The sequence below is a fragment of the Tenebrio molitor genome, chromosome 3 (genome assembly GCF_963966145.1).
Source record: "Tenebrio molitor chromosome 3, icTenMoli1.1, whole genome shotgun sequence".
Lineage (NCBI taxonomy): Eukaryota > Metazoa > Arthropoda > Insecta > Coleoptera > Tenebrionidae > Tenebrio > Tenebrio molitor.
Window position 1 is genome coordinate 144,250 of NC_091048.1, and position 26,923 is coordinate 171,172.

Consider the following 26,923-nt stretch of genomic DNA (forward strand, 5'->3'; position numbering starts at 1 on the left):
GGAAATTCTTAAATTTCTGAAAAGACGTAAGTTTCAATTATAACTCGTGAAAGGTACGGTTTCGGCCGGAAATTATTAAATTTTCTAAAAAGACGTAAGTTTCTACATCTCATGCTATTTTCTTAACCAGAAGTTTTCGAGGCAGAAATTTTATAACTCAAGAAATGTACGGTTTGGGCAGGAAACTCTTAAATTTCTGAAAAGACGTAAGTTTCAATTATAACTCGTGAAAGGAACGGTTTCGGCCAGAAATTATTAAATTTTCTAAAAAAACGTTAGTTTCTACATCTCATGCTATTTTCTTAACCAGAAGTTTTCGAGGCAGAAATTTTATAACTCAAGAAATGTACGGTTTGGGCAGGAAATTCTTAAATTTCTGAAAATACGTAAGTTTCAATAATAACTCATGAAAGGTACGGTTTCGGCCGGAAATTATTAAATTTTCTAAAAAGACGTAAGTTTCTACATCTCATGCTATTTTCTTAACCAGAAGTTTTCGAGGCAGAAATTTTATAACTCAAGAAATGTACGGTTTAGGCAGGAAATTCTTAAATTTCTGAAAAGACGTAAGTTTCAATTATAACTCGTGGAAGGTACGGTTTCGGCCGGAAATTATTAAATTTTCTAAAAAGACGTAAGTTTCTACAATTCATGCGATTTTCTTAACCAGAAGTTTTCGAGGCAGAAATTTTATAACTCAAGAAATGTACGGTTTGGGCAGGAAATTCTTAAATTTCTGAAAAGACGTAAGTTTCAATTATAACTCGTGAAAGGTACGGTTTCGGCCGGAAATTATTAAATTTTCTAAAAATACGTAAGTTTCTACATCTCATGCGATTTTCTTAACCAGAAGTTTTCGAGGCAGAAATTTTATAACTCAAGAAATGTACGGTTTCTGTAGGAAATTCTTAAATTTCTGAAAAGACGTAAGTTTCAATTATAACCCGTGCAAGGTACGGTTTCGGCCGGAAATTATTAAATTTTCTAAAAAGACGTAAGTTTCTACATCTCATGCGATTTTCTTAACCAGAAGTTTTCGAGGCAGAAATTTTATAACTCAAGAAATGTACGGTTTAGGCAGGAAATTCTTAAATTTCTGAAAAGACGTAAGTTTCAATTATAACTCGTGGAAGGTACGGTTTCGGCCGGAAATTATTAAATTTTCTAAAAAGACGTAAGTTTCTACAATTCATGCGATTTTCTTAACAAGAAGTTTTCGATGCAGAAATTTTATACTTAACTCAAGAAACGTACGGTTTGGGCAGGAAATTCTTAAATTTCTGAAAAGACGTAAGTTTCAATTATAACTCGTGAAAGGTACGGTTTCGGCCGGAAATTATTAAATTTTCTAAAAAGACGTAAGTTTCTACAATTCATGCGATTTTCTTAACCAGAAGTTTTCGAGGCAGAAATTTTATAACTCAAGAAATGTACGGTTTCTGTAGGAAATTCTTAAATTTCTGAAAAGACGTAAGTTTCTACATCTCATGCGATTTTCTTAACCAGAAGTTTTCGAGGCAGAAATTTTATAACTCAAGAAATGTACGGTTTAGGCAGGAAATTCTTAAATTTCTGAAAAGACGTAAGTTTCAATTATAACTCGTGGAAGGTACGGTTTCGGCCGGAAATTATTAAATTTTCTAAAAAGACGTAAGTTTCTACAATTCATGCGATTTTCTTAACAAGAAGTTTTCGAGGCAGAAATTTTATACTTAACTCAAGAAACGTACGGTTTGGGCAGGAAATTCTTAAATTTCTGAAAAGACGTAAGTTTCAATTATAACCCGTGCAAGGTACGGTTTCGGCCGGAAATTATTAAATTTTCTAAAAAGACGTAAGTTTCTACAATTCATGCGATGATCTTATCCAGAAGTTTTCGAGGCAGAAATTTAAAACTCAAGAAATGTACGGTTTGGGCAGGAAATTCTTAAATTTCTGAAAAGACCTAAGTTTCAATTATAACTCGTGAAAGGTACGGTTTCGGCCGGAAATTATTAAATTTTCTAAAAAAACGTTAGTTTCTACATCTCATGCGATTTTCTTAACCAGAAGTTTTCGAGGCAGAAATTTTATAACTCAAGAAATGTACGGTTTGGGCAGGAAATTCTTAAATTTCTGAAAAGACGTAAGTTTCAATTATAACCCGTGCAAGGTACGGTTTCGGCCGGAAATTATTAAATTTTCTAAAAAGACGTAAGTTTCTACATCTCATGCTATTTTCTTAACCAGAAGTTTTCGAGGCAGAAATTTTATAACTCAAGAAATGTACGGTTTGGGCAGGAAATTCTTAAATTTCTGAAAAGACGTAAGTTTCAATTATAACTCGTGAAAGGTACGGTTTCGGCCGGAAATTATTAAATTTTCTAAAAATACGTAAGTTTCTACATCTCATGCGATTTTCTTAACCAGAAGTTTTCGAGGCAGAAATTTTATAACTCAAGAAATGTACGGTTTGGGCAGGAAATTCTTAAATTTCTGAAAAGACGTAAGTTTCAATTATAACTCGTGAAAGGTACGGTTTCGGCCGGAAATTATTAAATTTTCTAAAAAGACGTAAGTTTCTACATCTCATGCGATTTTCTTAACCAGAAGTTTTCGAAGCAGAAATTTTATAACTCAAGAAATGTACGGTTTGGGCAGGAAATTCTTAAATTTCTGAAAAGACGTAAGTTTCAATTATAACTCGTGAAAGGTACGGTTTCGGCCGGAAATTATTAAATTTTCTAAAAATACGTAAGTTTCTACATCTCATGCGAATTTCTTAACCAGAAGTTTTCGAGGCAGAAATTTTATAACTCAAGAAATGTACGGTTTCTGTAGGAAATTCTTAAATTTCTGAAAAGACGTAAGTTTCAATTATAACCCGTGCAAGGTACGGTTTCGGCCGGAAATTATTAAATTTTCTAAAAAGACGTAAGTTTCTACATCTCATGCGATTTTCTTAACCAGAAGTTTTCGAGGCAGAAATTTCATAACTCAAGAAATGTACGGTTTAGGCAGGAAATTCTTAAATTTCTGAAAAGACGTAAGTTTCAATTATAACTCGTGGAAGGTACGGTTTCGGCCGGAAATTATTAAATTTTCTAAAAAGACGTAAGTTTCTACAATTCATGCGATTTTCTTAACAAGAAGTTTTCGATGCAGAAATTTTATACTTAACTCAAGAAACGTACGGTTTGGGCAGGAAATTCTTAAATTTCTGAAAAGACGTAAGTTTCAATTATAACTCGTGAAAGGTACGGTTTCGGCCGGAAATTATTAAATTTTCTAAAAAGACGTAAGTTTCTACAATTCATGCGATTTTCTTAACCAGAAGTTTTCGAGGCAGAAATTTTATAACTCAAGAAATGTACGGTTTCTGTAGGAAATTCTTAAATTTCTGAAAAGACGTAAGTTTCTACATCTCATGCGATTTTCTTAACCAGAAGTTTTCGAGGCAGAAATTTTATAACTCAAGAAATGTACGGTTTGGGCAGGAAATTCTTAAATTTCTGAAAAGACGTAAGTTTCAATTATAACTCGTGAAAGGAACGGTTTCGGCCAGAAATTATTAAATTTTCTAAAAAAACGTTAGTTTCTACATCTCATGCTATTTTCTTAACCAGAAGTTTTCGAGGCAGAAATTTTATAACTCAAGAAATGTACGGTTTGGGCAGGAAATTCTTAAATTTCTGAAAATACGTAAGTTTCAATAATAACTCATGAAAGGTACGGTTTCGGCCGGAAATTATTAAATTTTCTAAAAAGACGTAAGTTTCTACATCTCATGCTATTTTCTTAACCAGAAGTTTTCGAGGCAGAAATTTTATAACTCAAGAAATGTACGGTTTAGGCAGGAAATTCTTAAATTTCTGAAAAGACGTAAGTTTCAATTATAACTCGTGGAAGGTACGGTTTCGGCCGGAAATTATTAAATTTTCTAAAAAGACGTAAGTTTCTACAATTCATGCGATTTTCTTAACCAGAAGTTTTCGAGGCAGAAATTTTATAACTCAAGAAATGTACGGTTTGGGCAGGAAATTCTTAAATTTCTGAAAAGACGTAAGTTTCAATTATAACTCGTGAAAGGTACGGTTTCGGCCGGAAATTATTAAATTTTCTAAAAATACGTAAGTTTCTACATCTCATGCGATTTTCTTAACCAGAAGTTTTCGAGGCAGAAATTTTATAACTCAAGAAATGTACGGTTTCTGTAGGAAATTCTTAAATTTCTGAAAAGACGTAAGTTTCAATTATAACCCGTGCAAGGTACGGTTTCGGCCGGAAATTATTAAATTTTCTAAAAAGACGTAAGTTTCTACATCTCATGCGATTTTCTTAACCAGAAGTTTTCGAGGCAGAAATTTTATAACTCAAGAAATGTACGGTTTAGGCAGGAAATTCTTAAATTTCTGAAAAGACGTAAGTTTCAATTATAACTCGTGGAAGGTACGGTTTCGGCCGGAAATTATTAAATTTTCTAAAAAGACGTAAGTTTCTACAATTCATGCGATTTTCTTAACAAGAAGTTTTCGATGCAGAAATTTTATACTTAACTCAAGAAACGTACGGTTTGGGCAGGAAATTCTTAAATTTCTGAAAAGACGTAAGTTTCAATTATAACTCGTGAAAGGTACGGTTTCGGCCGGAAATTATTAAATTTTCTAAAAAGACGTAAGTTTCTACAATTCATGCGATTTTCTTAACCAGAAGTTTTCGAGGCAGAAATTTTATAACTCAAGAAATGTACGGTTTCTGTAGGAAATTCTTAAATTTCTGAAAAGACGTAAGTTTCTACATCTCATGCGATTTTCTTAACCAGAAGTTTTCGAGGCAGAAATTTTATAACTCAAGAAATGTACGGTTTAGGCAGGAAATTCTTAAATTTCTGAAAAGACGTAAGTTTCAATTATAACTCGTGGAAGGTACGGTTTCGGCCGGAAATTATTAAATTTTCTAAAAAGACGTAAGTTTCTACAATTCATGCGATTTTCTTAACAAGAAGTTTTCGAGGCAGAAATTTTATACTTAACTCAAGAAACGTACGGTTTGGGCAGGAAATTCTTAAATTTCTGAAAAGACGTAAGTTTCAATTATAACCCGTGCAAGGTACGGTTTCGGCCGGAAATTATTAAATTTTCTAAAAAGACGTAAGTTTCTACAATTCATGCGATGATCTTATCCAGAAGTTTTCGAGGCAGAAATTTAAAACTCAAGAAATGTACGGTTTGGGCAGGAAATTCTTAAATTTCTGAAAAGACGTAAGTTTCAATTATAACTCGTGAAAGGTACGGTTTCGGCCGGAAATTATTAAATTTTCTAAAAAAACGTTAGTTTCTACATCTCATGCGATTTTCTTAACCAGAAGTTTTCGAGGCAGAAATTTTATAACTCAAGAAATGTACGGTTTGGGCAGGAAATTCTTAAATTTCTGAAAAGACGTAAGTTTCAATTATAACCCGTGCAAGGTACGGTTTCGGCCGGAAATTATTAAATTTTCTAAAAAGACGTAAGTTTCTACATCTCATGCTATTTTCTTAACCAGAAGTTTTCGAGGCAGAAATTTTATAACTCAAGAAATGTACGGTTTGGGCAGGAAATTCTTAAATTTCTGAAAAGACGTAAGTTTCAATTATAACTCGTGAAAGGTACGGTTTCGGCCGGAAATTATTAAATTTTCTAAAAATACGTAAGTTTCTACAACTCATGCGATTTTCTTAACCAGAAGTTTTCGAGGCAGAAATTTTATAACTCAAGAAATGTACGGTTTGGGCAGGAAATTCTTAAATTTCTGAAAAGACGTAAGTTTCAATTATAACTCGTGAAAGGTACGGTTTCGGCCGGAAATTATTAAATTTTCTAAAAAGACGTAAGTTTCTACATCTCATGCGATTTTCTTAACCAGAAGTTTTCGAAGCAGAAATTTTATAACTCAAGAAATGTACGGTTTGGGCAGGAAATTCTTAAATTTCTGAAAAGACGTAAGTTTCAATTATAACTCGTGAAAGGTACGGTTTCGGCCGGAAATTATTAAATTTTCTAAAAATACGTAAGTTTCTACATCTCATGCGAATTTCTTAACCAGAAGTTTTCGAGGCAGAAATTTTATAACTCAAGAAATGTACGGTTTCTGTAGGAAATTCTTAAATTTCTGAAAAGACGTAAGTTTCAATTATAACCCGTGCAAGGTACGGTTTCGGCCGGAAATTATTAAATTTTCTAAAAAGACGTAAGTTTCTACAATTCATGCGATTTTCTTAACATGAAGTTTTCGAGGCAGAAATTTTATAACTCAAGAAATGTACGGTTTAGGCAGGAAATTCTTAAATTTCTGAAAAGACGTAAGTTTCAATTATAACTCGTGAAAGGTACGGTTTCGGCCGGAAATTATTAAATTTTCTAAAAAGACGTAAGTTTCTACATCTCATGCTATTTTCTTAACCAGAAGTTTTCGAGGCAGAAATTTTATAACTCAAGAAATGTACGGTTTGGGCAGGAAATTCTTAAATTTCTGAAAAGACGTAAGTTTCAATTATAACTCGTGAAAGGAACGGTTTCGGCCAGAAATTATTAAATTTTCTAAAAAAACGTTAGTTTCTACATCTCATGCTATTTTCTTAACCAGAAGTTTTCGAGGCAGAAATTTTATAACTCAAGAAATGTACGGTTTGGGCAGGAAATTCTTAAATTTCTGAAAATACGTAAGTTTCAATAATAACTCATGAAAGGTACGGTTTCGGCCGGAAATTATTAAATTTTCTAAAAAGACGTAAGTTTCTACATCTCATGCTATTTTCTTAACCAGAAGTTTTCGAGGCAGAAATTTTATAACTCAAGAAATGTACGGTTTAGGCAGGAAATTCTTAAATTTCTGAAAAGACGTAAGTTTCAATTATAACTCGTGGAAGGTACGGTTTCGGCCGGAAATTATTAAATTTTCTAAAAAGACGTAAGTTTCTACAATTCATGCGATTTTCTTAACCAGAAGTTTTCGAGGCAGAAATTTTATAACTCAAGAAATGTACGGTTTGGGCAGGAAATTCTTAAATTTCTGAAAAGACGTAAGTTTCAATTATAACTCGTGAAAGGTACGGTTTCGGCCGGAAATTATTAAATTTTCTAAAAATACGTAAGTTTCTACATCTCATGCGATTTTCTTAACCAGAAGTTTTCGAGGCAGAAATTTTATAACTCAAGAAATGTACGGTTTCTGTAGGAAATTCTTAAATTTCTGAAAAGACGTAAGTTTCAATTATAACCCGTGCAAGGTACGGTTTCGGCCGGAAATTATTAAATTTTCTAAAAAGACGTAAGTTTCTACATCTCATGCGATTTTCTTAACCAGAAGTTTTCGAGGCAGAAATTTTATAACTCAAGAAATGTACGGTTTAGGCAGGAAATTCTTAAATTTCTGAAAAGACGTAAGTTTCAATTATAACTCGTGGAAGGTACGGTTTCGGCCGGAAATTATTAAATTTTCTAAAAAGACGTAAGTTTCTACAATTCATGCGATTTTCTTAACAAGAAGTTTTCGATGCAGAAATTTTATACTTAACTCAAGAAACGTACGGTTTGGGCAGGAAATTCTTAAATTTCTGAAAAGACGTAAGTTTCAATTATAACTCGTGAAAGGTACGGTTTCGGCCGGAAATTATTAAATTTTCTAAAAAGACGTAAGTTTCTACAATTCATGCGATTTTCTTAACCAGAAGTTTTCGAGGCAGAAATTTTATAACTCAAGAAATGTACGGTTTCTGTAGGAAATTCTTAAATTTCTGAAAAGACGTAAGTTTCTACATCTCATGCGATTTTCTTAACCAGAAGTTTTCGAGGCAGAAATTTTATAACTCAAGAAATGTACGGTTTAGGCAGGAAATTCTTAAATTTCTGAAAAGACGTAAGTTTCAATTATAACTCGTGGAAGGTACGGTTTCGGCCGGAAATTATTAAATTTTCTAAAAAGACGTAAGTTTCTACAATTCATGCGATTTTCTTAACAAGAAGTTTTCGAGGCAGAAATTTTATACTTAACTCAAGAAACGTACGGTTTGGGCAGGAAATTCTTAAATTTCTGAAAAGACGTAAGTTTCAATTATAACCCGTGCAAGGTACGGTTTCGGCCGGAAATTATTAAATTTTCTAAAAAGACGTAAGTTTCTACAATTCATGCGATGATCTTATCCAGAAGTTTTCGAGGCAGAAATTTAAAACTCAAGAAATGTACGGTTTGGGCAGGAAATTCTTAAATTTCTGAAAAGACGTAAGTTTCAATTATAACTCGTGAAAGGTACGGTTTCGGCCGGAAATTATTAAATTTTCTAAAAAAACGTTAGTTTCTACATCTCATGCGATTTTCTTAACCAGAAGTTTTCGAGGCAGAAATTTTATAACTCAAGAAATGTACGGTTTGGGCAGGAAATTCTTAAATTTCTGAAAAGACGTAAGTTTCAATTATAACCCGTGCAAGGTACGGTTTCGGCCGGAAATTATTAAATTTTCTAAAAAGACGTAAGTTTCTACATCTCATGCTATTTTCTTAACCAGAAGTTTTCGAGGCAGAAATTTTATAACTCAAGAAATGTACGGTTTGGGCAGGAAATTCTTAAATTTCTGAAAAGACGTAAGTTTCAATTATAACTCGTGAAAGGTACGGTTTCGGCCGGAAATTATTAAATTTTCTAAAAATACGTAAGTTTCTACATCTCATGCGATTTTCTTAACCAGAAGTTTTCGAGGCAGAAATTTTATAACTCAAGAAATGTACGGTTTGGGCAGGAAATTCTTAAATTTCTGAAAAGACGTAAGTTTCAATTATAACTCGTGAAAGGTACGGTTTCGGCCGGAAATTATTAAATTTTCTAAAAAGACGTAAGTTTCTACATCTCATGCGATTTTCTTAACCAGAAGTTTTCGAAGCAGAAATTTTATAACTCAAGAAATGTACGGTTTGGGCAGGAAATTCTTAAATTTCTGAAAAGACGTAAGTTTCAATTATAACTCGTGAAAGGTACGGTTTCGGCCGGAAATTATTAAATTTTCTAAAAAGACGTAAGTTTCTACATCTCATGCTATTTTCTTAACCAGAAGTTTTCGAGGCAGAAATTTTATAACTCAAGAAATGTACGGTTTGGGCAGGAAATTCTTAAATTTCTGAAAAGACGTAAGTTTCAATTATAACTCGTGAAAGGAACGGTTTCGGCCAGAAATTATTAAATTTTCTAAAAAAACGTTAGTTTCTACATCTCATGCTATTTTCTTAACCAGAAGTTTTCGAGGCAGAAATTTTATAACTCAAGAAATGTACGGTTTGGGCAGGAAATTCTTAAATTTCTGAAAATACGTAAGTTTCAATAATAACTCATGAAAGGTACGGTTTCGGCCGGAAATTATTAAATTTTCTAAAAAGACGTAAGTTTCTACATCTCATGCTATTTTCTTAACCAGAAGTTTTCGAGGCAGAAATTTTATAACTCAAGAAATGTACGGTTTAGGCAGGAAATTCTTAAATTTCTGAAAAGACGTAAGTTTCAATTATAACTCGTGGAAGGTACGGTTTCGGCCGGAAATTATTAAATTTTCTAAAAAGACGTAAGTTTCTACAATTCATGCGATTTTCTTAACAAGAAGTTTTCGAGGCAGAAATTTTATACTTAACTCAAGAAACGTACGGTTTGGGCAGGAAATTCTTAAATTTCTGAAAAGACGTAAGTTTCAATTATAACCCGTGCAAGGTACGGTTTCGGCCGGAAATTATTAAATTTTCTAAAAAGACGTAAGTTTCTACAATTCATGCGATGATCTTATCCAGAAGTTTTCGAGGCAGAAATTTAAAACTCAAGAAATGTACGGTTTGGGCAGGAAATTCTTAAATTTCTGAAAAGACGTAAGTTTCAATTATAACTCGTGAAAGGTACGGTTTCGGCCGGAAATTATTAAATTTTCTAAAAAAACGTTAGTTTCTACATCTCATGCGATTTTCTTAACCAGAAGTTTTCGAGGCAGAAATTTTATAACTCAAGAAATGTACGGTTTGGGCAGGAAATTCTTAAATTTCTGAAAAGACGTAAGTTTCAATTATAACCCGTGCAAGGTACGGTTTCGGCCGGAAATTATTAAATTTTCTAAAAAGACGTAAGTTTCTACATCTCATGCTATTTTCTTAACCAGAAGTTTTCGAGGCAGAAATTTTATAACTCAAGAAATGTACGGTTTGGGCAGGAAATTCTTAAATTTCTGAAAAGACGTAAGTTTCAATTATAACTCGTGAAAGGTACGGTTTCGGCCGGAAATTATTAAATTTTCTAAAAATACGTAAGTTTCTACATCTCATGCGATTTTCTTAACCAGAAGTTTTCGAGGCAGAAATTTTATAACTCAAGAAATGTACGGTTTGGGCAGGAAATTCTTAAATTTCTGAAAAGACGTAAGTTTCAATTATAACTCGTGAAAGGTACGGTTTCGGCCGGAAATTATTAAATTTTCTAAAAAGACGTAAGTTTCTACATCTCATGCGATTTTCTTAACCAGAAGTTTTCGAAGCAGAAATTTTATAACTCAAGAAATGTACGGTTTGGGCAGGAAATTCTTAAATTTCTGAAAAGACGTAAGTTTCAATTATAACTCGTGAAAGGTACGGTTTCGGCCGGAAATTATTAAATTTTCTAAAAAGACGTAAGTTTCTACATCTCATGCTATTTTCTTAACCAGAAGTTTTCGAGGCAGAAATTTTATAACTCAAGAAATGTACGGTTTGGGCAGGAAATTCTTAAATTTCTGAAAAGACGTAAGTTTCAATTATAACTCGTGAAAGGAACGGTTTCGGCCAGAAATTATTAAATTTTCTAAAAAAACGTTAGTTTCTACATCTCATGCTATTTTCTTAACCAGAAGTTTTCGAGGCAGAAATTTTATAACTCAAGAAATGTACGGTTTGGGCAGGAAATTCTTAAATTTCTGAAAATACGTAAGTTTCAATAATAACTCATGAAAGGTACGGTTTCGGCCGGAAATTATTAAATTTTCTAAAAAGACGTAAGTTTCTACATCTCATGCTATTTTCTTAACCAGAAGTTTTCGAGGCAGAAATTTTATAACTCAAGAAATGTACGGTTTAGGCAGGAAATTCTTAAATTTCTGAAAAGACGTAAGTTTCAATTATAACTCGTGGAAGGTACGGTTTCGGCCGGAAATTATTAAATTTTCTAAAAAGACGTAAGTTTCTACAATTCATGCGATTTTCTTAACCAGAAGTTTTCGAGGCAGAAATTTTATAACTCAAGAAATGTACGGTTTGGGCAGGAAATTCTTAAATTTCTGAAAAGACGTAAGTTTCAATTATAACTCGTGAAAGGTACGGTTTCGGCCGGAAATTATTAAATTTTCTAAAAATACGTAAGTTTCTACATCTCATGCGATTTTCTTAACCAGAAGTTTTCGAGGCAGAAATTTTATAACTCAAGAAATGTACGGTTTCTGTAGGAAATTCTTAAATTTCTGAAAAGACGTAAGTTTCAATTATAACCCGTGCAAGGTACGGTTTCGGCCGGAAATTATTAAATTTTCTAAAAAGACGTAAGTTTCTACATCTCATGCGATTTTCTTAACCAGAAGTTTTCGAGGCAGAAATTTTATAACTCAAGAAATGTACGGTTTAGGCAGGAAATTCTTAAATTTCTGAAAAGACGTAAGTTTCAATTATAACTCGTGGAAGGTACGGTTTCGGCCGGAAATTATTAAATTTTCTAAAAAGACGTAAGTTTCTACAATTCATGCGATTTTCTTAACAAGAAGTTTTCGATGCAGAAATTTTATACTTAACTCAAGAAACGTACGGTTTGGGCAGGAAATTCTTAAATTTCTGAAAAGACGTAAGTTTCAATTATAACTCGTGAAAGGTACGGTTTCGGCCGGAAATTATTAAATTTTCTAAAAAGACGTAAGTTTCTACAATTCATGCGATTTTCTTAACCAGAAGTTTTCGAGGCAGAAATTTTATAACTCAAGAAATGTACGGTTTCTGTAGGAAATTCTTAAATTTCTGAAAAGACGTAAGTTTCTACATCTCATGCGATTTTCTTAACCAGAAGTTTTCGAGGCAGAAATTTTATAACTCAAGAAATGTACGGTTTAGGCAGGAAATTCTTAAATTTCTGAAAAGACGTAAGTTTCAATTATAACTCGTGGAAGGTACGGTTTCGGCCGGAAATTATTAAATTTTCTAAAAAGACGTAAGTTTCTACAATTCATGCGATTTTCTTAACAAGAAGTTTTCGAGGCAGAAATTTTATACTTAACTCAAGAAACGTACGGTTTGGGCAGGAAATTCTTAAATTTCTGAAAAGACGTAAGTTTCAATTATAACCCGTGCAAGGTACGGTTTCGGCCGGAAATTATTAAATTTTCTAAAAAGACGTAAGTTTCTACAATTCATGCGATGATCTTATCCAGAAGTTTTCGAGGCAGAAATTTAAAACTCAAGAAATGTACGGTTTGGGCAGGAAATTCTTAAATTTCTGAAAAGACGTAAGTTTCAATTATAACTCGTGAAAGGTACGGTTTCGGCCGGAAATTATTAAATTTTCTAAAAAAACGTTAGTTTCTACATCTCATGCGATTTTCTTAACCAGAAGTTTTCGAGGCAGAAATTTTATAACTCAAGAAATGTACGGTTTGGGCAGGAAATTCTTAAATTTCTGAAAAGACGTAAGTTTCAATTATAACCCGTGCAAGGTACGGTTTCGGCCGGAAATTATTAAATTTTCTAAAAAGACGTAAGTTTCTACATCTCATGCTATTTTCTTAACCAGAAGTTTTCGAGGCAGAAATTTTATAACTCAAGAAATGTACGGTTTGGGCAGGAAATTCTTAAATTTCTGAAAAGACGTAAGTTTCAATTATAACTCGTGAAAGGTACGGTTTCGGCCGGAAATTATTAAATTTTCTAAAAATACGTAAGTTTCTACATCTCATGCGATTTTCTTAACCAGAAGTTTTCGAGGCAGAAATTTTATAACTCAAGAAATGTACGGTTTGGGCAGGAAATTCTTAAATTTCTGAAAAGACGTAAGTTTCAATTATAACTCGTGAAAGGTACGGTTTCGGCCGGAAATTATTAAATTTTCTAAAAAGACGTAAGTTTCTACATCTCATGCGATTTTCTTAACCAGAAGTTTTCGAAGCAGAAATTTTATAACTCAAGAAATGTACGGTTTGGGCAGGAAATTCTTAAATTTCTGAAAAGACGTAAGTTTCAATTATAACTCGTGAAAGGTACGGTTTCGGCCGGAAATTATTAAATTTTCTAAAAATACGTAAGTTTCTACATCTCATGCGAATTTCTTAACCAGAAGTTTTCGAGGCAGAAATTTTATAACTCAAGAAATGTACGGTTTCTGTAGGAAATTCTTAAATTTCTGAAAAGACGTAAGTTTCAATTATAACCCGTGCAAGGTACGGTTTCGGCCGGAAATTATTAAATTTTCTAAAAAGACGTAAGTTTCTACAATTCATGCGATTTTCTTAACATGAAGTTTTCGAGGCAGAAATTTTATAACTCAAGAAATGTACGGTTTAGGCAGGAAATTCTTAAATTTCTGAAAAGACGTAAGTTTCAATTATAACTCGTGAAAGGTACGGTTTCGGCCGGAAATTATTAAATTTTCTAAAAAGACGTAAGTTTCTACATCTCATGCTATTTTCTTAACCAGAAGTTTTCGAGGCAGAAATTTTATAACTCAAGAAATGTACGGTTTGGGCAGGAAATTCTTAAATTTCTGAAAAGACGTAAGTTTCAATTATAACTCGTGAAAGGAACGGTTTCGGCCAGAAATTATTAAATTTTCTAAAAAAACGTTAGTTTCTACATCTCATGCTATTTTCTTAACCAGAAGTTTTCGAGGCAGAAATTTTATAACTCAAGAAATGTACGGTTTGGGCAGGAAATTCTTAAATTTCTGAAAATACGTAAGTTTCAATAATAACTCATGAAAGGTACGGTTTCGGCCGGAAATTATTAAATTTTCTAAAAAGACGTAAGTTTCTACATCTCATGCTATTTTCTTAACCAGAAGTTTTCGAGGCAGAAATTTTATAACTCAAGAAATGTACGGTTTAGGCAGGAAATTCTTAAATTTCTGAAAAGACGTAAGTTTCAATTATAACTCGTGGAAGGTACGGTTTCGGCCGGAAATTATTAAATTTTCTAAAAAGACGTAAGTTTCTACAATTCATGCGATTTTCTTAACCAGAAGTTTTCGAGGCAGAAATTTTATAACTCAAGAAATGTACGGTTTGGGCAGGAAATTCTTAAATTTCTGAAAAGACGTAAGTTTCAATTATAACTCGTGAAAGGTACGGTTTCGGCCGGAAATTATTAAATTTTCTAAAAATACGTAAGTTTCTACATCTCATGCGATTTTCTTAACCAGAAGTTTTCGAGGCAGAAATTTTATAACTCAAGAAATGTACGGTTTCTGTAGGAAATTCTTAAATTTCTGAAAAGACGTAAGTTTCAATTATAACCCGTGCAAGGTACGGTTTCGGCCGGAAATTATTAAATTTTCTAAAAAGACGTAAGTTTCTACATCTCATGCGATTTTCTTAACCAGAAGTTTTCGAGGCAGAAATTTTATAACTCAAGAAATGTACGGTTTAGGCAGGAAATTCTTAAATTTCTGAAAAGACGTAAGTTTCAATTATAACTCGTGGAAGGTACGGTTTCGGCCGGAAATTATTAAATTTTCTAAAAAGACGTAAGTTTCTACAATTCATGCGATTTTCTTAACAAGAAGTTTTCGATGCAGAAATTTTATACTTAACTCAAGAAACGTACGGTTTGGGCAGGAAATTCTTAAATTTCTGAAAAGACGTAAGTTTCAATTATAACTCGTGAAAGGTACGGTTTCGGCCGGAAATTATTAAATTTTCTAAAAAGACGTAAGTTTCTACAATTCATGCGATTTTCTTAACCAGAAGTTTTCGAGGCAGAAATTTTATAACTCAAGAAATGTACGGTTTCTGTAGGAAATTCTTAAATTTCTGAAAAGACGTAAGTTTCTACATCTCATGCGATTTTCTTAACCAGAAGTTTTCGAGGCAGAAATTTTATAACTCAAGAAATGTACGGTTTAGGCAGGAAATTCTTAAATTTCTGAAAAGACGTAAGTTTCAATTATAACTCGTGGAAGGTACGGTTTCGGCCGGAAATTATTAAATTTTCTAAAAAGACGTAAGTTTCTACAATTCATGCGATTTTCTTAACAAGAAGTTTTCGAGGCAGAAATTTTATACTTAACTCAAGAAACGTACGGTTTGGGCAGGAAATTCTTAAATTTCTGAAAAGACGTAAGTTTCAATTATAACCCGTGCAAGGTACGGTTTCGGCCGGAAATTATTAAATTTTCTAAAAAGACGTAAGTTTCTACAATTCATGCGATGATCTTATCCAGAAGTTTTCGAGGCAGAAATTTAAAACTCAAGAAATGTACGGTTTGGGCAGGAAATTCTTAAATTTCTGAAAAGACGTAAGTTTCAATTATAACTCGTGAAAGGTACGGTTTCGGCCGGAAATTATTAAATTTTCTAAAAAAACGTTAGTTTCTACATCTCATGCGATTTTCTTAACCAGAAGTTTTCGAGGCAGAAATTTTATAACTCAAGAAATGTACGGTTTGGGCAGGAAATTCTTAAATTTCTGAAAAGACGTAAGTTTCAATTATAACCCGTGCAAGGTACGGTTTCGGCCGGAAATTATTAAATTTTCTAAAAAGACGTAAGTTTCTACAATTCATGCGATGATCTTATCCAGAAGTTTTCGAGGCAGAAATTTAAAACTCAAGAAATGTACGGTTTGGGCAGGAAATTCTTAAATTTCTGAAAAGACGTAAGTTTCAATTATAACTCGTGAAAGGAACGGTTTCGGCCAGAAATTATTAAATTTTCTAAAAAAACGTTAGTTTCTACATCTCATGCTATTTTCTTAACCAGAAGTTTTCGAGGCAGAAATTTTATAACTCAAGAAATGTACGGTTTGGGCAGGAAATTCTTAAATTTCTGAAAATACGTAAGTTTCAATAATAACTCATGAAAGGTACGGTTTCGGCCGGAAATTATTAAATTTTCTAAAAAGACGTAAGTTTCTACATCTCATGCTATTTTCTTAACCAGAAGTTTTCGAGGCAGAAATTTTATAACTCAAGAAATGTACGGTTTAGGCAGGAAATTCTTAAATTTCTGAAAAGACGTAAGTTTCAATTATAACTCGTGGAAGGTACGGTTTCGGCCGGAAATTATTAAATTTTCTAAAAAGACGTAAGTTTCTACAATTCATGCGATTTTCTTAACCAGAAGTTTTCGAGGCAGAAATTTTATAACTCAAGAAATGTACGGTTTGGGCAGGAAATTCTTAAATTTCTGAAAAGACGTAAGTTTCAATTATAACTCGTGAAAGGTACGGTTTCGGCCGGAAATTATTAAATTTTCTAAAAATACGTAAGTTTCTACATCTCATGCGATTTTCTTAACCAGAAGTTTTCGAGGCAGAAATTTTATAACTCAAGAAATGTACGGTTTCTGTAGGAAATTCTTAAATTTCTGAAAAGACGTAAGTTTCAATTATAACCCGTGCAAGGTACGGTTTCGGCCGGAAATTATTAAATTTTCTAAAAAGACGTAAGTTTCTACATCTCATGCGATTTTCTTAACCAGAAGTTTTCGAGGCAGAAATTTTATAACTCAAGAAATGTACGGTTTAGGCAGGAAATTCTTAAATTTCTGAAAAGACGTAAGTTTCAATTATAACTCGTGGAAGGTACGGTTTCGGCCGGAAATTATTAAATTTTCTAAAAAGACGTAAGTTTCTACAATTCATGCGATTTTCTTAACAAGAAGTTTTCGATGCAGAAATTTTATACTTAACTCAAGAAACGTACGGTTTGGGCAGGAAATTCTTAAATTTCTGAAAAGACGTAAGTTTCAATTATAACTCGTGAAAGGTACGGTTTCGGCCGGAAATTATTAAATTTTCTAAAAAGACGTAAGTTTCTACAATTCATGCGATTTTCTTAACCAGAAGTTTTCGAGGCAGAAATTTTATAACTCAAGAAATGTACGGTTTCTGTAGGAAATTCTTAAATTTCTGAAAAGACGTAAGTTTCTACATCTCATGCGATTTTCTTAACCAGAAGTTTTCGAGGCAGAAATTTTATAACTCAAGAAATGTACGGTTTAGGCAGGAAATTCTTAAATTTCTGAAAAGACGTAAGTTTCAATTATAACTCGTGGAAGGTACGGTTTCGGCCGGAAATTATTAAATTTTCTAAAAAGACGTAAGTTTCTACAATTCATGCGATTTTTTTAACAAGAAGTTTTCGAGGCAGAAATTTTATACTTAACTCAAGAAACGTACGGTTTGGGCAGGAAATTCTTAAATTTCTGAAAAGACGTAAGTTTCAATTATAACCCGTGCAAGGTACGGTTTCGGCCGGAAATTATTAAATTTTCTAAAAAGACGTAAGTTTCTACAATTCATGCGATGATCTTATCCAGAAGTTTTCGAGGCAGAAATTTAAAACTCAAGAAATGTACGGTTTGGGCAGGAAATTCTTAAATTTCTGAAAAGACGTAAGTTTCAATTATAACTCGTGAAAGGTACGGTTTCGGCCGGAAATTATTAAATTTTCTAAAAAAACGTTAGTTTCTACATCTCATGCGATTTTCTTAACCAGAAGTTTTCGAGGCAGAAATTTTATAACTCAAGAAATGTACGGTTTGGGCAGGAAATTCTTAAATTTCTGAAAAGACGTAAGTTTCAATTATAACCCGTGCAAGGTACGGTTTCGGCCGGAAATTATTAAATTTTCTAAAAAGACGTAAGTTTCTACAATTCATGCGATGATCTTATCCAGAAGTTTTCGAGGCAGAAATTTAAAACTCAAGAAATGTACGGTTTGGGCAGGAAATTCTTAAATTTCTGAAAAGACGTAAGTTTCAATTATAACTCGTGAAAGGTACGGTTTCGGCCGGAAATTATTAAATTTTCTAAAAAGACGTAAGTTTCTACAATTCATGCGATTTTCTTAACCAGAAGTTTTCGAGGCAGAAATTTTATAACTCAAGAAATGTACGGTTTCTGTAGGAAATTCTTAAATTTCTGAAAAGACGTAAGTTTCTACATCTCATGCGATTTTCTTAACCAGAAGTTTTCGAGGCAGAAATTTTATAACTCAAGAAATGTACGGTTTAGGCAGGAAATTCTTAAATTTCTGAAAAGACGTAAGTTTCAATTATAACTCGTGGAAGGTACGGTTTCGGCCGGAAATTATTAAATTTTCTAAAAAGACGTAAGTTTCTACAATTCATGCGATTTTCTTAACATGAAGTTTTCGAGGCAGAAATTTTATAACTCAAGAAATGTACGGTTTAGGCAGGAAATTCTTAAATTTCTGAAAAGACGTAAGTTTCAATTATAACTCGTGAAAGGTACGGTTTCGGCCGGAAATTATTAAATTTTCTAAAAAGACGTAAGTTTCTACATCTCATGCTATTTTCTTAACCAGAAGTTTTCGAGGCAGAAATTTTATAACTCAAGAAATGTACGGTTTGGGCAGGAAATTCTTAAATTTCTGAAAAGACGTAAGTTTCAATTATAACTCGTGAAAGGAACGGTTTCGGCCAGAAATTATTAAATTTTCTAAAAAAACGTTAGTTTCTACATCTCATGCTATTTTCTTAACCAGAAGTTTTCGAGGCAGAAATTTTATAACTCAAGAAATGTACGGTTTGGGCAGGAAATTCTTAAATTTCTGAAAATACGTAAGTTTCAATAATAACTCATGAAAGGTACGGTTTCGGCCGGAAATTATTAAATTTTCTAAAAAGACGTAAGTTTCTACATCTCATGCTATTTTCTTAACCAGAAGTTTTCGAGGCAGAAATTTTATAACTCAAGAAATGTACGGTTTAGGCAGGAAATTCTTAAATTTCTGAAAAGACGTAAGTTTCAATTATAACTCGTGGAAGGTACGGTTTCGGCCGGAAATTATTAAATTTTCTAAAAAGACGTAAGTTTCTACAATTCATGCGATTTTCTTAACCAGAAGTTTTCGAGGCAGAAATTTTATAACTCAAGAAATGTACGGTTTGGGCAGGAAATTCTTAAATTTCTGAAAAGACGTAAGTTTCAATTATAACTCGTGAAAGGTACGGTTTCGGCCGGAAATTATTAAATTTTCTAAAAATACGTAAGTTTCTACATCTCATGCGATTTTCTTAACCAGAAGTTTTCGAGGCAGAAATTTTATAACTCAAGAAATGTACGGTTTCTGTAGGAAATTCTTAAATTTCTGAAAAGACGTACGTTTCAATTATAACCCGTGCAAGGTACGGTTTCGGCCGGAAATTATTAAATTTTCTAAAAAGACGTAAGTTTCTACATCTCATGCGATTTTCTTAACCAGAAGTTTTCGAGGCAGAAATTTTATAACTCAAGAAATGTACGGTTTAGGCAGGAAATTCTTAAATTTCTGAAAAGACGTAAGTTTCAATTATAACTCGTGGAAGGTACGGTTTCGGCCGGAAATTATTAAATTTTCTAAAAAGACGTAAGTTTCTACAATTCATGCGATTTTCTTAACAAGAAGTTTTCGATGCAGAAATTTTATAACTCAAGAAATGTACGGTTTGGGCAGGAAATTCTTAAATTTCTGAAAATACGTAAGTTTCAATTATAACCCGTGCAAGGTACGGTTTCGGCCGGAAATTATTAAATTTTCTAAAAAGACGTAAGTTTCTACAATTCATGCGATGATCTTATCCAGAAGTTTTCGAGGCAGAAATTTAAAACTCAAGAAATGTACGGTTTGGGCAGGAAATTCTTAAATTTCTGAAAAGACGTAAGTTTCAATTATAACCCGTGCAAGGTACGGTTTCGGCCGGAAATTATTAAATTTTCTAAAAAGACGTAAGTTTCTACAATTCATGCGATGATCTTATCCAGAAGTTTTCGAGGCAGAAATTTAAAACTCAAGAAATGTACGGTTTGGGCAGGAAATTCTTAAATTTCTGAAAAGACGTAAGTTTCAATTATAACTCGTGAAAGGTACGGTTTCGGCCGGAAATTATTAAATTTTCTAAAAAAACGTTAGTTTCTACATCTCATGCGATTTTCTTAACCAGAAGTTTTCGAGGCAGAAATTTTATAACTCAAGAAATGTACGGTTTGGGCAGGAAATTCTTAAATTTCTGAAAAGACGTAAGTTTCAATTATAACCCGTGCAAGGTACGGTTTCGGCCGGAAATTATTAAATTTTCTAAAAAGACGTAAGTTTCTACAATTCATGCGATTTTCTTAACATGTTTTATAACTCAAGAAATGTACGGTTTAGGCAGGAAATTCTTAAATTTCTGAAAAGACGTAAGTTTCAATTATAACTCGTGAAAGGTACGGTTTCGGCCGGAAATTATTAAATTTTCTAAAAAGACGTAAGTTTCTACATCTCATGCTATTTTCTTAACCAGAAGTTTTCGAGGCAGAAATTTTATAACTCAAGAAATGTACGGTTTGGGCAGGAAATTCTTAAATTTCTGAAAAGACGTAAGTTTCAATTATAACTCGTGAAAGGAACGGTTTCGGCCAGAAATTATTAAATTTTCTAAAAAAACGTTAGTTTCTACATCTCATGCTATTTTCTTAACCAGAAGTTTTCGAGGCAGAAATTTTATAACTCAAGAAATGTACGGTTTGGGCAGGAAATTCTTAAATTTCTGAAAATACGTATGTTTCAATAATAACTCATGAAAGGTACGGTTTCGGCCGGAAATTATTAAATTTTCTAAAAAGACGTAAGTTTCTACATCTCATGCTATTTTCTTAACCAGAAGTTTTCGAGGCAGAAATTTTATAACTCAAGAAATGTACGGTTTAGGCAGGAAATTCTTAAATTTCTGAAAAGACGTAAGTTTCAATTATAACTCGTGGAAGGTACGGTTTCGGCCGGAAATTATTAAATTTTCTAAAAAGACGTAAGTTTCTACAATTCATGCGATTTTCTTAACCAGAAGTTTTCGAGGCAGAAATTTTATAACTCAAGAAATGTACGGTTTGGGCAGGAAATTCTTAAATTTCTGAAAAGACGTAAGTTTCAATTATAACTCGTGAAAGGTACGGTTTCGGCCGGAAATTATTAAATTTTCTAAAAATACGTAAGTTTCTACATCTCATGCGATTTTCTTAACCAGAAGTTTTCGAGGCAGAAATTTTATAACTCAAGAAATGTACGGTTTCTGTAGGAAATTCTTAAATTTCTGAAAAGACGTAAGTTTCAATTATAACCCGTGCAAGGTACGGTTTCGGCCGGAAATTATTAAATTTTCTAAAAAGACGTAAGTTTCTACATCTCATGCGATTTTCTTAACCAGAAGTTTTCGAGGCAGAAATTTTATAACTCAAGAAATGTACGGTTTAGGCAGGAAATTCTTAAATTTCTGAAAAGACGTAAGTTTCAATTATAACTCGTGGAAGGTACGGTTTCGGCCGGAAATTATTAAATTTTCTAAAAAGACGTAAGTTTCTACAATTCATGCGATTTTCTTAACCAGAAGTTTTCGAGGCAGAAATTTTATAACTCAAGAAATGTACGGTTTGGGCAGGAAATTCTTAAATTTCTGAAAAGACGTAAGTTTCAATTATAACTCGTGAAAGGTACGGTTTCGGCCGGAAATTATTAAATTTTCTAAAAATACGTAAGTTTCTACATCTCATGCGATTTTCTTAACCAGAAGTTTTCGAGGCAGAAATTTTATAACTCAAGAAATGTACGGTTTCTGTAGGAAATTCTTAAATTTCTGAAAAGACGTAAGTTTCAATTATAACCCGTGCAAGGTACGGTTTCGGCCGGAAATTATTAAATTTTCTAAAAAGACGTAAGTTTCTACATCTCATGCGATTTTCTTAACCAGAAGTTTTCGAGGCAGAAATTTTATAACTCAAGAAATGTACGGTTTAGGCAGGAAATTCTTAAATTTCTGAAAAGACGTAAGTTTCAATTATAACTCGTGGAAGGTACGGTTTCGGCCGGAAATTATTAAATTTTCTAAAAAGACGTAAGTTTCTACAATTCATGCGATTTTCTTAACCAGAAGTTTTCGAGGCAGAAATTTTATAACTCAAGAAATGTACGGTTTCTGTAGGAAATTCTTAAATTTCTGAAAAGACGTAAGTTTCAATTATAACTCGTGGAAGGTACGGTTTCGGCCGGAAATTATTAAATTTTCTAAAAAGACGTAAGTTTCTACAATTCATGCGATTTTCTTAACAAGAAGTTTTCGAGGCAGAAATTTTATACTTAACTCAAGAAACGTACGGTTTGGGCAGGAAATTCTTAAATTTCTGAAAAGACGTAAGTTTCAATTATAACCCGTGCAAGGTACGGTTTCGGCCGGAAATTATTAAATTTTCTAAAAAGACGTAAGTTTCTACAATTCATGCGATGATCTTATCCAGAAGTTTTCGAGGCAGAAATTTAAAACTCAAGAAATGTACGGTTTGGGCAGGAAATTCTTAAATTTCTGAAAAGACGTAAGTTTCAATTATAACTCGTGAAAGGTACGGTTTCGGCCGGAAATTATTAAATTTTCTAAAAAAACGTTAGTTTCTACATCTCATGCGATTTTCTTAACCAGAAGTTTTCGAGGCAGAAATTTTATAACTCAAGAAATGTACGGTTTGGGCAGGAAATTCTTAAATTTCTGAAAAGACGTAAGTTTCAATTATAACCCGTGCAAGGTACGGTTTCGGCCGGAAATTATTAAATTTTCTAAAAAGACGTAAGTTTCTACATCTCATGCTATTTTCTTAACCAGAAGTTTTCGAGGCAGAAATTTTATAACTCAAGAAATGTACGGTTTGGGCAGGAAATTCTTAAATTTCTGAAAAGACGTAAGTTTCAATTATAACTCGTGAAAGGTACGGTTTCGGCCGGAAATTATTAAATTTTCTAAAAATACGTAAGTTTCTACATCTCATGCGATTTTCTTAACCAGAAGTTTTCGAGGCAGAAATTTTATAACTCAAGAAATGTACGGTTTGGGCAGGAAATTCTTAAATTTCTGAAAAGACGTAAGTTTCAATTATAACTCGTGAAAGGTACGGTTTCGGCCGGAAATTATTAAATTTTCTAAAAAGACGTAAGTTTCTACATCTCATGCGATTTTCTTAACCAGAAGTTTTCGAAGCAGAAATTTTATAACTCAAGAAATGTACGGTTTGGGCAGGAAATTCTTAAATTTCTGAAAAGACGTAAGTTTCAATTATAACTCGTGAAAGGTACGGTTTCGGCCGGAAATTATTAAATTTTCTAAAAATACGTAAGTTTCTACATCTCATGCGAATTTCTTAACCAGAAGTTTTCGAGGCAGAAATTTTATAACTCAAGAAATGTACGGTTTCTGTAGGAAATTCTTAAATTTCTGAAAAGACGTAAGTTTCAATTATAACCCGTGCAAGGTACGGTTTCGGCCGGAAATTATTAAATTTTCTAAAAAGACGTAAGTTTCTACAATTCATGCGATTTTCTTAACATGAAGTTTTCGAGGCAGAAATTTTATAACTCAAGAAATGTACGGTTTAGGCAGGAAATTCTTAAATTTCTGAAAAGACGTAAGTTTCAATTATAACTCGTGAAAGGTACGGTTTCGGCCGGAAATTATTAAATTTTCTAAAAAGACGTAAGTTTCTACATCTCATGCTATTTTCTTAACCAGAAGTTTTCGAGGCAGAAATTTTATAACTCAAGAAATGTACGGTTTGGGCAGGAAATTCTTAAATTTCTGAAAAGACGTAAGTTTCAATTATAACTCGTGAAAGGAACGGTTTCGGCCAGAAATTATTAAATTTTCTAAAAAAACGTTAGTTTCTACATCTCATGCTATTTTCTTAACCAGAAGTTTTCGAGGCAGAAATTTTATAACTCAAGAAATGTACGGTTTGGGCAGGAAATTCTTAAATTTCTGAAAATACGTAAGTTTCAATAATAACTCATGAAAGGTACGGTTTCGGCCGGAAATTATTAAATTTTCTAAAAAGACGTAAGTTTCTACATCTCATGCTATTTTCTTAACCAGAAGTTTTCGAGGCAGAAATTTTATAACTCAAGAAATGTACGGTTTAGGCAGGAAATTCTTAAATTTCTGAAAAGACGTAAGTTTCAATTATAACTCGTGGAAGGTACGGTTTCGGCCGGAAATTATTAAATTTTCTAAAAAGACGTAAGTTTCTACAATTCATGCGATTTTCTTAACCAGAAGTTTTCGAGGCAGAAATTTTATAACTCAAGAAATGTACGGTTTGGGCAGGAAATTCTTAAATTTCTGAAAAGACGTAAGTTTCAATTATAACTCGTGAAAGGTACGGTTTCGGCCGGAAATTATTAAATTTTCTAAAAATACGTAAGTTTCTACATCTCATGCGATTTTCTTAACCAGAAGTTTTCGAGGCAGAAATTTTATAACTCAAGAAATGTACGGTTTCTGTAGGAAATTCTTAAATTTCTGAAAAGACGTAAGTTTCAATTATAACCCGTGCAAGGTACGGTTTCGGCCGGAAATTATTAAATTTTCTAAAAAGACGTAAGTTTCTACATCTCATGCGATTTTCTTAACCAGAAGTTTTCGAGGCAGAAATTTTATAACTCAAGAAATGTACGGTTTAGGCAGGAAATTCTTAAATTTCTGAAAAGACGTAAGTTTCAATTATAACTCGTGGAAGGTACGGTTTCGGCCGGAAATTATTAAATTTTCTAAAAAGACGTAAGTTTCTACAATTCATGCGATTTTCTTAACAAGAAGTTTTCGATGCAGAAATTTTATACTTAACTCAAGAAACGTACGGTTTGGGCAGGAAATTCTTAAATTTCTGAAAAGACGTAAGTTTCAATTATAACTCGTGAAAGGTACGGTTTCGGCCGGAAATTATTAAATTTTCTAAAAAGACGTAAGTTTCTACAATTCATGCGATTTTCTTAACCAGAAGTTTTCGAGGCAGAAATTTTATAACTCAAGAAATGTACGGTTTCTGTAGGAAATTCTTAAATTTCTGAAAAGACGTAAGTTTCTACATCTCATGCGATTTTCTTAACCAGAAGTTTTCGAGGCAGAAATTTTATAACTCAAGAAATGTACGGTTTAGGCAGGAAATTCTTAAATTTCTGAAAAGACGTAAGTTTCAATTATAACTCGTGGAAGGTACGGTTTCGGCCGGAAATTATTAAATTTTCTAAAAAGACGTAAGTTTCTACAATTCATGCGATTTTCTTAACAAGAAGTTTTCGAGGCAGAAATTTTATACTTAACTCAAGAAACGTACGGTTTGGGCAGGAAATTCTTAAATTTCTGAAAAGACGTAAGTTTCAATTATAACCCGTGCAAGGTACGGTTTCGGCCGGAAATTATTAAATTTTCTAAAAAGACGTAAGTTTCTACAATTCATGCGATGATCTTATCCAGAAGTTTTCGAGGCAGAAATTTAAAACTCAAGAAATGTACGGTTTGGGCAGGAAATTCTTAAATTTCTGAAAAGACGTAAGTTTCAATTATAACTCGTGAAAGGTACGGTTTCGGCCGGAAATTATTAAATTTTCTAAAAAAACGTTAGTTTCTACATCTCATGCGATTTTCTTAACCAGAAGTTTTCGAGGCAGAAATTTTATAACTCAAGAAATGTACGGTTTGGGCAGGAAATTCTTAAATTTCTGAAAAGACGTAAGTTTCAATTATAACCCGTGCAAGGTACGGTTTCGGCCGGAAATTATTAAATTTTCTAAAAAGACGTAAGTTTCTACATCTCATGCTATTTTCTTAACCAGAAGTTTTCGAGGCAGAAATTTTATAACTCAAGAAATGTACGGTTTGGGCAGGAAATTCTTAAATTTCTGAAAAGACGTAAGTTTCAATTATAACTCGTGAAAGGTACGGTTTCGGCCGGAAATTATTAAATTTTCTAAAAAGACGTAAGTTTCTACATCTCATGCGATTTTCTTAACCAGAAGTTTTCGAAGCAGAAATTTTATAACTCAAGAAATGTACGGTTTGGGCAGGAAATTCTTAAATTTCTGAAAAGACGTAAGTTTCAATTATAACTCGTGAAAGGTACGGTTTCGGCCGGAAATTATTAAATTTTCTAAAAATACGTAAGTTTCTACATCTCATGCGAATTTCTTAACCAGAAGTTTTCGAGGCAGAAATTTTATAACTCAAGAAATGTACGGTTTCTGTAGGAAATTCTTAAATTTCTGAAAAGACGTAAGTTTCAATTATAACCCGTGCAAGGTACGGTTTCGGCCGGAAATTATTAAATTTTCTAAAAAGACGTAATTTTCTACATCTCATGCGATTTTCTTAACCAGAAGTTTTCGAGGCAGAAATTTTATAACTCAAGAAATGTACGGTTTGGGCAGGAAATTCTTAAATTTCTGAAAAGACGTAAGTTTCAATTATAACTCGTGAAAGGTACGGTTTCGGCCGGAAATTATTAAATTTTCTAAAAAGACGTAAGTTTCTACATCTCATGCGATTTTCTTAACCAGAAGTTTTCGAGGCAGAAATTTTATAACTCAAGAAATGCACGGTTTGGGCAGGAAATTCTTAAATTTCTGAAAAGACGTAAGTTTCAATTATAACTCGTGAAAGGTACGGTTTCGGCCGGAAATTATTAAATTTTCTAAAAAGACGTAAGTTTCTACATCTCATGCGATTTTCTTAACCAGAAGTTTTCGAGGCAGAAATTTTATAACTCAAGAAATGTACGGTTTCTGTAGGAAATTCTTAAATTTCTGAAAAGACGTAAGTTTCAATTATAACCCGTGCAAGGTACGGTTTCGGCCGGAAATTATTAAATTTTCTAAAAAGACGTAAGTTTCTACAATTCATGCGATTTTCTTAACATGAAGTTTTC